The sequence below is a fragment of the Stegostoma tigrinum genome, chromosome 31, assembly GCF_030684315.1.
Source record: "Stegostoma tigrinum isolate sSteTig4 chromosome 31, sSteTig4.hap1, whole genome shotgun sequence".
Lineage (NCBI taxonomy): Eukaryota > Metazoa > Chordata > Chondrichthyes > Orectolobiformes > Stegostomatidae > Stegostoma > Stegostoma tigrinum.
The window spans coordinates 28,128,282-28,141,014 of record NC_081384.1 but is presented as its reverse complement, the minus strand read 5'-3'; the positions used below and the strand labels follow the sequence as shown (position 1 = coordinate 28,141,014).

At 41.1% G+C, this 12,733-nt stretch overlaps 1 long non-coding RNA gene across 1 annotated transcript; it reads left to right on the top strand.

Moving 5' to 3' along the window:
- The first annotated feature begins 4,564 nt into the window (after positions 1–4,564).
- On the top strand, positions 4,565–12,461 carry LOC125466455 (uncharacterized). The gene is made up of 3 exons (XR_007250458.2): positions 4,565–4,615; positions 6,662–7,015; positions 11,613–12,461. It is a non-coding gene; the product is annotated as an uncharacterized LOC125466455 (long non-coding RNA).
- The last annotated feature ends 272 nt before the right edge of the window (positions 12,462–12,733 follow it).

Below are 12,733 nucleotides of genomic sequence, written 5' to 3'. Positions count from 1 at the left end.
AATGCTTGTGCAATGTTTTTCTAGTTTTCGTTACATGGTTCATTAACAAACCATTGTGAACCAATCACTTTGAAAATTGTATTCAATAAAGACAGTCACGAGCCTTTCAAGCATTCCACCTACCAGCTTCAGGTTATTTCACTTTCTGCTGAACACTAAACCGTAAGATGTAGGACCAGAATTAGACCATTTTGCCAGAGTCTGCTCTACCATTCAATAAGATCATGCCTGATCTGGCAATCCTCAACTCTACTTTCCTGCCTTTTCACCGCAACCCTTGATACTCGAACTAGTTAAATATTTGTCTATCTCACCCTTGAATACACTAAATGCCCCAGCTTTAACAGTTATTTGCAGTGAAGAAGTCCACATATTCACAACCCTCTGAAAGAGGAAATTCTTCCTTACCTCTGTCTTAAATTTGTGATCCTTTATTCTGAGATTATGCCCTAGTCTCTCCAATGAGGGGAACAAACCTTTCTACATGTGTCCTGTCATGTCCCTTAAGAATCTTGTATGATTCAAAAAGGCTGCCTTTCATTCTTCTATAGACTGACAGGTACAGGCCCAATTTATTCAACTGCTCCTGAATATAGGTGGTGTTCAGGCTCTGTGCCTGTAAGCTCCCACCCCTGCTCACCTGGCCGGCTGCATTCTTTTCATTTCTTCATTTTTTTTAATCTAAGTTCACCTTTTTTGCGGTGGGGGGAGGCGGCTGAGATGGCAGCAGCACGGTGAATCTAGATGTCTGTTCCTCGTGGCTGTAGTGATCGAAGGCTTCATCCTCTGAGTGTGAGATAATAAAATGTGAGGCTGGATGAACACAGCAGGACCAGCAGCATCTCAGGAGCACAAAAGCTGACGTTTTGGGCCTAGGCCCTTCATCAGAGAGGGGGTTGGGATGAGGGTTCTGGAATAAATAGGGAGAGAGGGGGAGGCAGACCGAAGATGGAGAGAAAAGAAGATAGGTGGAGAGGAGAGTATAGGTAGGGAGGGGATAGGTCAGTTCAGGGAAGACGGACAGGTCAAGGAGGTGGGATGAGGTTAGTAGGTAGGAGATGGAGGTGCGGCTTGGGGTTGGAGGAAGGGATGGGTGAGAGGAAGAACAGGTTAGGGGGCAGAGACAGGTTGGACTGGTTTTGGGATGCAGTGGGTGGAGGGGAAGAGCTGGGCTGGTTGTGTGGTGCTGCGGGGGGGAGGGGACGAACTGGGCTGGTTTTGGGATGCGGTGGGGGAAGGGGAGATTTTGAAGCTGGTGAAGTCCACATTGATACCATATGGCTGCAGGGTTCCCAAGCGGAATATGAGTTGCTGTTCCTGCAACCTTCGGGTGGCATCATTGTGGCACTGCAGGAGGCCCATGATGGACATGTCATCAAGAGAATGGGAGGGGGAGTGGAAATGGTTTGTGACTGGCAGGTGCAGTTGTTTATTGCCAACTGAGCGGAGGTGTTCTGTAAAGCGGTCCCCAAGCCTCCGCTTGGTTTCCCCAGTGTAGAGGAAGTCACACCGGGTACAGTGGATGCAGTATACCACATTGGCAGATGTGCCGGTGAACCTCTGCTTAATATGGAAAGTCATCTTGGGGCCTGGGATAGGGGTGAGTGTGGTCTGTTCCTCTTGGTGATGTGGCGGTCTCAGTGGTGCCTATAGCAATGGTTCTGGTTTGTTCCTCTTGGCTGTGGTGGCAGTGTGGCCATCTACTCCTGTAGATGTGGTTCCAGAATGCTATGGAGGTGGGAACTGGGGGATTCTTTTGAGGGCGCTTCTTTAGTATCCTTTAGCCATGGGGATCAGTGATGGTTTAAATGGGGGGAGGGGTGGCTTCAGGTGCCCTTTGGGACAATAACCTGCGGAGAAGATTGGGACTGCCAAAATTGCTAAGGAATTGACAGAGAAAATGTGGGAAGTTAAAGTGGTATGTATTTCAGAGGATGTGTTCCCATATGCTATTATAGGGTTTGTGCTGCATGACTGATTATCCTAAACTCATTCTAACAATGGGAAACAATATGTGAGCCATATATTTGACAGCTGCAACTCCGTACTGACTGGAAAGGTTTGTTTATGTGAGGGGTTATGTACTTTTGGGAAATCTCAGTGAAACCTTTGTCTTCAGAACAAAGGAATTGTGATAATGTCTAATTATTGAGCCTTTATTTATTAATGAGTGTTTTCTCCCCCCAGTGGTAATGTCATTGATAGACACTGTTAGTGTGCCTCATGAGGTTTGACCATTGACGATTCTAAGTGGATTAGCGTGGAGAGAGAAGGACAAAGGGTGGTGGGCAGTATTACCTGTAAGCTGCCATTGGGAAGTTCTGTTCACGTCAATCCATATACAGATACATGAGATAACAAGGTGTAGAGCTGGATGAACACAGCAGGCCAAGCAGCATCAGTGGAGCAGGAAAGCTGACATTTCAGGCGTGGACCCTTTTTCTGAAGAAGGGTCTAGGCCTGAAGCATCAGCTTTCCTGCTCCTCTGATGCTGCTCGGCCTGTTGTGTTCATCCAGCTCTACACCTTGTTATCTCAGGTTCTCCAGCATCTGCAGTTCCTGCTATCTCTACAAATACATGAGTTCTACTTTTGGAAGTCATTGCCACACATGGACGTCAGAGGTCCACATCTTAGGAAGAAAATTAGAGGATATGTTGGTGGTAGGTGAGCGGTGTAGATTGGCATGAGTTGGCAATGGGGTCATGGTGATGACTGAGATCATGGGATACAGGTGATTAAAAATGTTCGGGGATAGCCAACTGGGCATCAGCTGATACAGGCTGTATGAAGGGCCACGGGAATTGATAGAAGGGTGTAGAAAGGCTTGGATGGAGAATGTTTGGGGATGTGAGGTAGGGTGCAGAATGGTTGTTTTATGTTTCCATGCCAACTTTTAAATTTTCTCCACAATGCTAAAACCCCGAATTAGGCTCTCCACCCAACTTGCCACCTGTAAGGCTGTTTCTGGATCACGCAGTTCAACTGCCAATCCAGGCTGTCTCCTCAAACCAAAAATCAGATACGTGGGTGATCATTTTTTCCAATTTTCTCGCAATAGCTCACAAGACCCAGGGTTGAAAGGGACCAACATTTCCTTCAAACATTGAATCCCTTCTAAAAACAACCTTTTGTATTTGCAGCCTGACATCAAAGACTGTTGAATTACTTAAGCATTCAAGCAAACTGAAGTTTTCACATTCCAAATGAATGATTTGATAATATGTATTAAGTGATGTTTAAGAGGGAAATTTGCACATGAAGGAATTTTTATTCTCCAGCTAACACAATGGGATCTACTTCATCCATGTGAGTAGGTAGTCTTTAAGATTAGCCTCTTACTAATGAGCAGCACCTCCAATCCTTCAGTATACAGCATCAGCTAGTTTGAATTATGTGCTCAATCTCAGAAATTCCTAATTGGGCTGCAAAATGAGTTCAACTGTGAAAGTGTGGTACATTGGTAATATTATTGATATTTGCATAAATAACACACCAGCAGTCAGTGAAATATAGTTCTATTTAGTGTCGGGAAACAAAGCTAAACTTTCAGGGACAGACCTCGGTAGTACCTCCTTCAGAGATAGCAGGAACTACAGATGCTGGAGAATCTGAGATAACAAGGTGTAGAGCTGGATGAACACAGCAGGCCAAGCAGCATCAGAGGAGCAGGAAAGCTAACCCTTCTTCAGGGTTCAGACCTGAAACATCAGCTGCTCAGCCTGCTGCATTCATCCAGCTCTACACCTTGTTATCTCAGAAATACCTCCTGTCAGGTTTGTGTATAGCCACATATAGACAATGGGTTACTGATTAGGAGTTCTATGAACACAATAACATCTAAATCAGTGTTGCCAGATAACTGTATTTGAAGTTGCTGATTGGACCACCCAGCCTTTCTACTATACAGCCCTGGTTGTAACTATATTTTGGCATCTCCCAGTTGCAGAAAGTCATTGTCACAGTCTCTGACCAGGGTGACTGATTCTAGTGTCTCCTTCACAGTGTACAGTTCAGGCTTCATCCCTGAGAACATTTTGATTGCTGAGTAAAGCACTGATGTGTTCAGGGTAAACAGCAAGGCTGTGTTATGCTGTGTCTTGCAACTTCAGGGAATAGATCTGGTTTCTTTCAAATCAAAGTTTGTACATTATTGTGCCTGCAATACCTCTCAGAAGGTATCTGGAGATCCCTAGCTCTACTGTTGCTAGTATTCCAAGCACATCCTGGTGGCATTAGATCAATCACAATTTGATCAGAAAATAGATGACTAATGCAAGTAAATTTTTTTTTAAACTAGGATTAAAAATATATTTCATTTAAGAAAGTATTGAAAGAAGTTGAATGACAAATAGTACAATAACTATTGTTCACAGAGCCAAGCTAAATTATAATTGGAGTGCACAGCAAAGTATTTGAAGTGGATTTATTTAGTTTTAATTCATTTTGATAGAGGTTTTCAGTATTCATCGCTCATAGGATAACGATTAAGTGGATGGCTGTCACAAGTGCACTCATGACGCAAAGTAAAACTGCATCTCTTAATAAAAAGCAAGGGTATGAAACGAAGCAACCCAGAGAAGGGAGACTAGGACAATCCAAAGACTGTTGTAAAGGTAAGGTCATTTTCAACTTATTAATGGCATGAACGAACAATCTACATATTAAAGTCTGAAAAATGTTTTAAATTTCAACAGACGTATTTTCAGTATTTTTGCTGAATTTAAGCATAAATAGCTTTAAGACTGTTAAACAAGTAGCAGGGAGTTATGTGGTTTTGCTGTACTTCTAGCCATTATTTTACAGATTTCTGCCAGTGGCGTTGAAAATGATGCAGTTCAAAAATGAACTGAGGACTTCAAAAAAAATTGTGTGAAACCATGATCTTCCTTTCAGTTTTTTTGTTAAATTTGGTGATATCGAGAATCATTAGTCCACTCCATTGATTTCTGCTGGCTTGCCCTATTTGACACTGGAAATGCTATCATTAAAATGAAGCAAAGGTCTCAATACAAATTTTTATCTAAATAATTTACTCAGCATTATCTGGATAAGGAAGTGCTGTCAGTCACAATTGAATTCTCTGACTGGGTTTATAATATTACTAGCAGGGAAAAGCCACTGTCATTGTGTCCTTTTGATCCAAGCTGAGGAAATGGCAAGGATTCTGCACATGCAGGATTTTGTCAAATATCAATTGTCTGATAAGATAAAATTCCAAATATTAAGAATTTTTTTATGTATAGCAAGGGCAATGGAATGACACTAATTAGTACAGGATTGTGGATACAGAATTGGCTGTCAAATAGAAGACAGAGGGTGTTAGTAGATGGATAGTATTCAACCTGGAGCTCAGTGACCAGTGGTGTTCCGCAGAGATCTGTTCTGGGACTTTTGCTGTTTATGATCTCTATAAATGAATTGGATGAGGAAGTGGAAGGGTGGGTTAGTAAGCTTGCCAATGACACAAATGTTGGTGGAGTTGTGGACAGTGTGGAGGGCTGCTGTAGGTCGCAGTGGGACATTGACAGGATGCAGAGCCGGACAAAGAAGTGGCAGATGGAATTCAGCCTGGAAAAGTGTGAAGTGATTCAAATTTGACCTTCCAAAATGAATGCAGAATACAGGATTAATGGCAGGATTCTTGGCAGTGTGGAGGAACAGAGGGATCTTGGGGTCCACATCCATAGATCCCTCAAAGTTGCCACCCAAGTTGACAGGGTTCTTAAGAAGGTGCATGGTGTATTGGTTTTCATTGGCATGGGAATTGAGTTTAAGAGCAGCAAGGTTATGCTGCAGCTCTATAAAACTCTGGTTAGACCATACTTGGAATATTGTGTTCAGTTCTGGTCACCTCATTATAGGAAGGATGTGGAAGTCTTAGAGGAGATTTACCAGGATGCTGCCTGGACTAGAGGGGAGGTCTTATGAGGAAAGGTTGAGGGAGGTAGGGCTCTTCTCAATGGAGCAAAGAAGGATGAGAGGTGACTTTGATAGAGGTGTACAAAATGATGAGAGGCACAGATAAAGTGGATAGTCAGAGACTTTTCTCCAGGATGGAAATGACTATTAAGAGGGGGCATAATTTTAAGGTGGTTGGAGGAAGTTATCAGGGAGATGGCAGAATTGGGTTCTTTACACAGCGGAGAGTGTTTTTGGAATGCACTGCTGGCGGTGGTAGTGGGAGTTAGATATATTAGGGACGTTCAAACGACTCTTGGATAGGCACATGATAGTAAAATGTAAGGTATGCGGGGTAGTTTGATCTTAGAGTAGGATAATAAGTCAGCACAACATTGTGGGCCAAAGGGCCTGTACTGTACTGTTCTATGTTCTAGTATTTTTTTGAGAATGCTCCCACAGTCGTACTAGGTTAAATGGTCCCCTTCTGCAGTGTGACTTTGAAATTCAACAAAATGAACCAGGAGGCCAAAGAAGGATAATACCCAAAATGTTGACTGCTCCTTTCCTCTGGCTGCTGCCTGGCCTGCTGTGTTCTCCTGTTTGTCTGCCTCAGATTCCAGCATCTGCAGATTTTTGTCTCTAACTATTTGAAGCTAATGTGAAAAAAGAACTGGTTTTTAAAGTCCAATTCCATTATGTTATAAATTTGCAGTGATTTAACCATGATTTTAACTTACTCTCAGCTATTTTATTTTCAGTATGGTTGGGCACCATTGCCTCCAAATGGCTTTCCTTGTCTTGTTATTTGCCTGCATTCACGGATCCCCTCTTAAAGTGATAGACTTGCTGTCCCAAGGTGAGGTGGACAATCGGTGCTTTGATGTGTCATCCCTTGCTCTTGTTGAAACAAGGCACATAAATGCGGTTGAAAGTGTGCATGACCTCTGGAAGTTCCTGATATACCTGAGGGAGTCTAAGATACGCAAACACAGATTCCTCTTCTGGGATTTAGCTCAGCTGTTCTGGGATGTTTATGTGGATTGCGTGTTGGCAAGAACTCATGGTCTAGGCAAATGAGAAATAACTTCTGACGGGAGCTTCACAGTTCAAAGGTAATGACAATCATTTTCCACATTCCATCCTCTATGCATGCAGAGAACATGCAAGAATTGGGTTAATCAGGCCACCCTGAATTGTACAATTGTGACACTGCAATTGATAGTAATTTTTTGTTACGTAAGGACGTTCAAGCCAATTCAGATGCAGTAACCACTGACCTGCTGAATTGAGACTGAACTTGGAGCAATGGCTAATTTTGAAAACAAGCCTATTTTGAAAAGATATTCTTGTGAGTACAACAGTAAACTTTAATTAGTTGAAAATAAATTCTGTTGAAGAAAATCACCTGCAACTCCATAATTCATTACAATTAGGGAAGGATTAGTATGGATAGTCTTCCTTCACTTAGCTCCACCAATAGTTAATATGTAACTAGACTTATTTTATCTAGGTTGGTAGCAACAAACCTACCAGTACATTGCTGGTGCATATTAGTATTTTACTTGATTTAAACTGGAGTCATATTGTGCACTAACAAAGGGGTTCAACATATAGTACCTTGAATACAGTAATGTATTAGGTGTTCACAAGTGCATCTTTAGACAAAGTATCCCACTGAAGAAAATATTAGAACAGGTAATAAATGCTTGGTCAAAGAAGTAGGTTTTAGGAACATCAGTAAAGGAGGTGGAGAGGTACAGAGCTTGAGCGATTTGGGCAAAGAATTCCAAATCTTTGAGTCCAGACAGCTAGGGATACAAATGGCATGTACTGGAAACTGGAGCTGCACATGACAATGTGGTGAACTATAGTTATCAGCAGTGTGTACAGCTGGAGGAAATTTACAAATTATCACAAGCTATTAAAAAATGAACAGGTACGTGGAGTGTTCTACAGCTAAGTTTATGTCCTGCACACAGAGTAAATTGAACTGTGTGGTTGTCTTGGCCTTCTCCATCTTTCAAGATACATGGCTGACTGTCAAGTGGGGTCTATAGTCTGGAGCACCCACAGGCATTCGTCACACTTCTATTTTCTTAGGCTTGTCCAAAGTCACAACTGTCATAAAGTTTAATATTAAAGAAAACAAAACTGAATTCCTTTTAAACTACACCCCAGACCTCCATTCAGCATCAGTGCTGCACGCGTTGACTCTGCAAACCAGCCCTTCGGCGATTACACATAAGTAGACCAGTCCAGATATCAATGAGGAAGAGTGCTAAATGCAAGCAAAAACAAACAAAGAAAGAAACATAGGAAACAAGAGTGGGTCATTCGTGTGATCACAGTTGATCATCCTGCTCACTACCCTGCTCCTTCCCCATGTGCTTTGATCCCTTTAGTCCCAAAAAACTACAAGGACATTTCTGCTCTCTCTCCCTCTCACCTCCCTGCCTCCCCATCCTCACAGATGCAGCTGCCATACTTAGGAAACTTGTTAAAGATCTCAAATCTTTCAATGAGTAATTGCATGAGGAGATGAATAGATGAGGAGGGGATGGACAGGTGGGTAATACTGTTGTATTGACGTAAGCGTTCAGTTTTGGTGCTCAGTTAATTTAAGCTGGCTAATCACAGAGTTGGAGCAGTTATTAATCAGTGGAAATCAAACTCAAGTCTTGTGAAAGGGAAGTCATGTTGAATCTGTCTATTGGGGTTCTTTGAGGAAGTAACATGATGTGAGAAACTGGTGAATATACTATACTTAAACTTCCAGTAGGCATTTAATGAAGTGCTACAGCAAAGGTTTTCATGAAAAGTAAAAGTTCATAAATGTTGGGGGTAGGATAGTGGCATGTAATGATGATTGGCTGGCTAACAAGAAGCATAAGGTAGGCATAAATGAATCTTTTGCAGATTGGGAGGATGCAAGGAGTGGTATTCTACAGGGACTGCTGTTGGATCTCAACTATTTAAATAAATGACTTGGATGAAGGGACCAAAGATCTGGTTGCCAAAAGAAAGAGAGAGAGATAGGTAGGAAAGTAAGTTGGGAAGAGATCACAAGGAGGTTATAAAAGAAATAGTTGTCTTCAGTGAGTGGCAAAGACAAATAGATGCAGGTAAAATGTAAAACTGTCAATTTTGTCAGGAAGCAAGGAACATTATCCAAAACAGTGAAAATGCAGAGCTTCAAGATGCAGAGGGATCCACCTGTCCTTGTGGATGAATCACAGATTGATATGCAGTTAAACCAAATACAAAAGTATTATAACACTATCATTTATCACAAGTGGACCTGAATACAAAAAGTAGGGAAGCTATGCTTAGGTTATAGAGGGCTCTGGTGAGACTACATTTGGGAGGAAGGATGCAAATAAGTTAGAACATAGAACATAGAACAGTACAGCACAGAACAGGCCCTTCAGCCCACGATGTTGTACAGACCATTGATCCTCATGTATGCACCCTCAAATTTCTGTGACCATATGCATGTCCAGCAGTCTCTTAATTGACCCCAACGACCTTGCTTCCACAACTGCTGCTGGCAACGCATTCCATGCTCTCACAACTCTGTGTAAAGATCCTGCCTCTGACATCCCCTCTATACTTTCCGCCAACCAGCTTAAAACTATGACCCCTCGTGTTAGCCATTTCTGCCCTGGGAAATAGTCTCTGGCTATCAACTCTATCTATGTCTCTCATTATCTTGTATGCCTCAATTAGGTCTCCTCTCCTCCTCCTTTTCTCCAATGAAAAAAGTCCGAGCTCAGTCAACCTCTCTTCATAAGATAAGCCCTCCAGTCCAGGCAGCATCCTGGTAAACCTCCTCTGAACCCTCTCCAAAGCATCCACATCTTTCCTATAATAGGGCGACCAGAACTGGACGCAGTATTCCAAGTGCGGTCTAACCAAAGTTTTATAGAGCTGCAACAAGATCTCACGACTCTTAAACTCAATCCCCCTGTTAATGAAAGCCAAAACACCATATGCTTTCTTAACAACCCTGTCCATTTGGGTGGCCATTTTAAGGGATCTATGTATCTGCACACCAAGATCCCTCTGTTCCTCCACACTGCCAAGAATCCTATCCCTAATTCTGTACTCAGCTTTCAAATTCAACCTTCCAAAATGCATCACCTCGCATTTATCCAGGTTGAACTCCATCTGCCACCTCTCAGCCCATCTCTGCATCCTGTCAATGTCCCGCTGCAGCCTACAACAGCCCTCTAAACTGTCAACGACACCTCCGACCTTTGTGTCATCTGCAAACTTGCTGACCCATCCTTCAATCCCCTCATCTAAGTCATTAATAAAAATTACAAACAGTAGAGGCCCAAGGACAGAGCCCTGTGGAACTCCACTCACCACTGACTTCCAGGTAGAATATTTTCCTTCTACTACCACTCGCTGTCTTCTGTTGGCCAGCCAATTCTGTATCCAGGCAGCTAAGTTCCCCTGTATCCCATTCCTCCTGACCTTCTGAATGAGCCTACCATGGGGAACCTTATCAAATGCCTTACTGAAGTCCATATACACCACATCCACAGCTTGACCCTCATCAACGTCTCTAGTCACATCCTCAAAGAACTCAATAAGGTTTGTGAGGCATGACCTGCCCCTCACAAAGCCGTGTTGACTGCATTTGATCAAGCCGTGCTCTTCCAGATGGTCATAAATCCTATCCCTCAGAATCCTTTCTAACACCTTACAGACGACAGACGTGAGACTTACTGGTCTGTAAGAGTTAGAAGTAGTTCCAAGATTTATCAGATTGAAACCTGGAATGGGCACATTGTTTTATGAAGAACTGTAGAATAGACAAGGCATGTATCTGTTGGTCTTAAAAGTAAGGGGTGACTTGATTAAAATATATAAGTTCCTGGAGGCTTTGACAAGAGAAATATGGACAGGATGCCCCCTCTTCTGGGAGAATCTAGAACTCATGGTAACTGTTTAAAAATCAGGCACTGCCCATTTATAATTGAGATGTGACCAGCTTTTTTCTCAGAGGACTGAGTCTTTGGAACACTTTTCCAGAAAAGGTGGGGGAAGCAGAGTCCTTCAACATCTATTAGGGCAGAGTTAGATAAATTCTTGCTAAACAAGAGGGTGTGAGGTTATCAGAGTAGTCAAGAATGTGGCTTTGAGGCCACAATCAAATCAAATGTTAAATAATGGAAAAGGCTCAGGGCTGAATATCCTACTCCTGTTCCTTTTTCCTTATGCTTTTTATTTCAACACATTGAACTCAGATTGGAGACTTTTACAGAGGGCTCCAAGCAATGGAAAGCAGCCTTTTGGAACCTTCCACTTCCCAGACAATTTCAGCAGTGTGTGTGTCAAGATTTCCAATGGATTCTACATGTATCTCTCAGCTCACTTTAATTCTCCAACTGTCTCGATACCACAGGATATAGGCCAAAGTATTTTCTACACATTGAATCTCTACTCATTGATCAGAACCATGTCAACAGTTTCTCAGTTTCATAAACTGTTAACAGTCAATAAATATTCAAGTGTTTCTTTTAAACTGCAAAAGCTTGATGGACTTGAAATTTGTAACAAAATAACATCTCTGATTAAACCAAAGCAATATATGTACTGAGCAATGTGCAAAAGTGGTATAAATGCATTCACTTATTTAACATGTACAATTGCAATGAATTAATGTTTTCATTAATCACATTTTGCTGTTCTTTGTCAAAGCAACAATATTTGTGATGCTGAAGAATTCCTCTGAAAATACAGAAGCCCAGTCATTCCAGGACCAACTTTTGTACTCAAGTTGTCTCATAATTTCAGTTTTATAATTGCATGTGACTCTTTCTTGTATTTGTCTCAACCTGAAAATACTGAATTCCAGAATAATGGTTTGCATAAAACAGGAAGTGTAATATCCACTGTTTTATATAAAGGAACATATTTTTGCTATAAGATTATTTCATGTGTAAAACAAAAACAGCCAGACCACTCCAAAAATCTACACTCCACTTTTAATTTTACCTTTAATTGTTCCTGATCTTTGGTGTAGTTTCCAAATATGTGTGTGCTGTATAATTAGAACAAATGTACCTCATTAGGTATACCTGTGTATTGACTATTAAAATATATTGATACTTAGAATTGATAAATGAATGCTTACATTTTGGATTAAAATTGGAACTATTAATATTGATAAATGAATGCTTACATTTTGGATTAAAATTGGAACTATTAATAATCTTCTCTATTTGGAAAACTATTCTGGTTCAATATACCATACAATACAAAGCAAGCTCCATTCAGGAGGTCACATTTGAGCCTGTTGTGGGAAATAGAACCATACTATACACATGTATTTTAAATGATGGTTTAAGCAGTTGATTCCCCTAAACAAAAATACAAGTCTGTGTCTTTTCCCTATTCCAAAAGAAATAATTCAGCAGGATTTCAGGATCTTTCTAACCTCCTGATATTGTATCTAACATTCATTATACATCTCGGACAGTTATTTTGTTTGGAATAACATATTTCATGTACCTAGCAACTTATAAATCATAATTTTTATGTACGTTTGGAACCACAATCCATTATCTAACAAGAATTGTTAAAAATATTTGCATACCATTAATTGCTTTGTCCACTATGTTCTGTGTATAATATTTCACTGTTCTCTGCAGTCATCTTACAAATTCTAGCAGCAAAATTTGATTTTATTTATATATTTCTATTTTAAATAAATCCCACTGTGGTACCAGCATGAAAATGCAGTTATCATTGAAGTTTATTAATTTTTATCCTGTAAAAACACAAAACATGAATACAGAGGTATAAAATATGAAACTGGT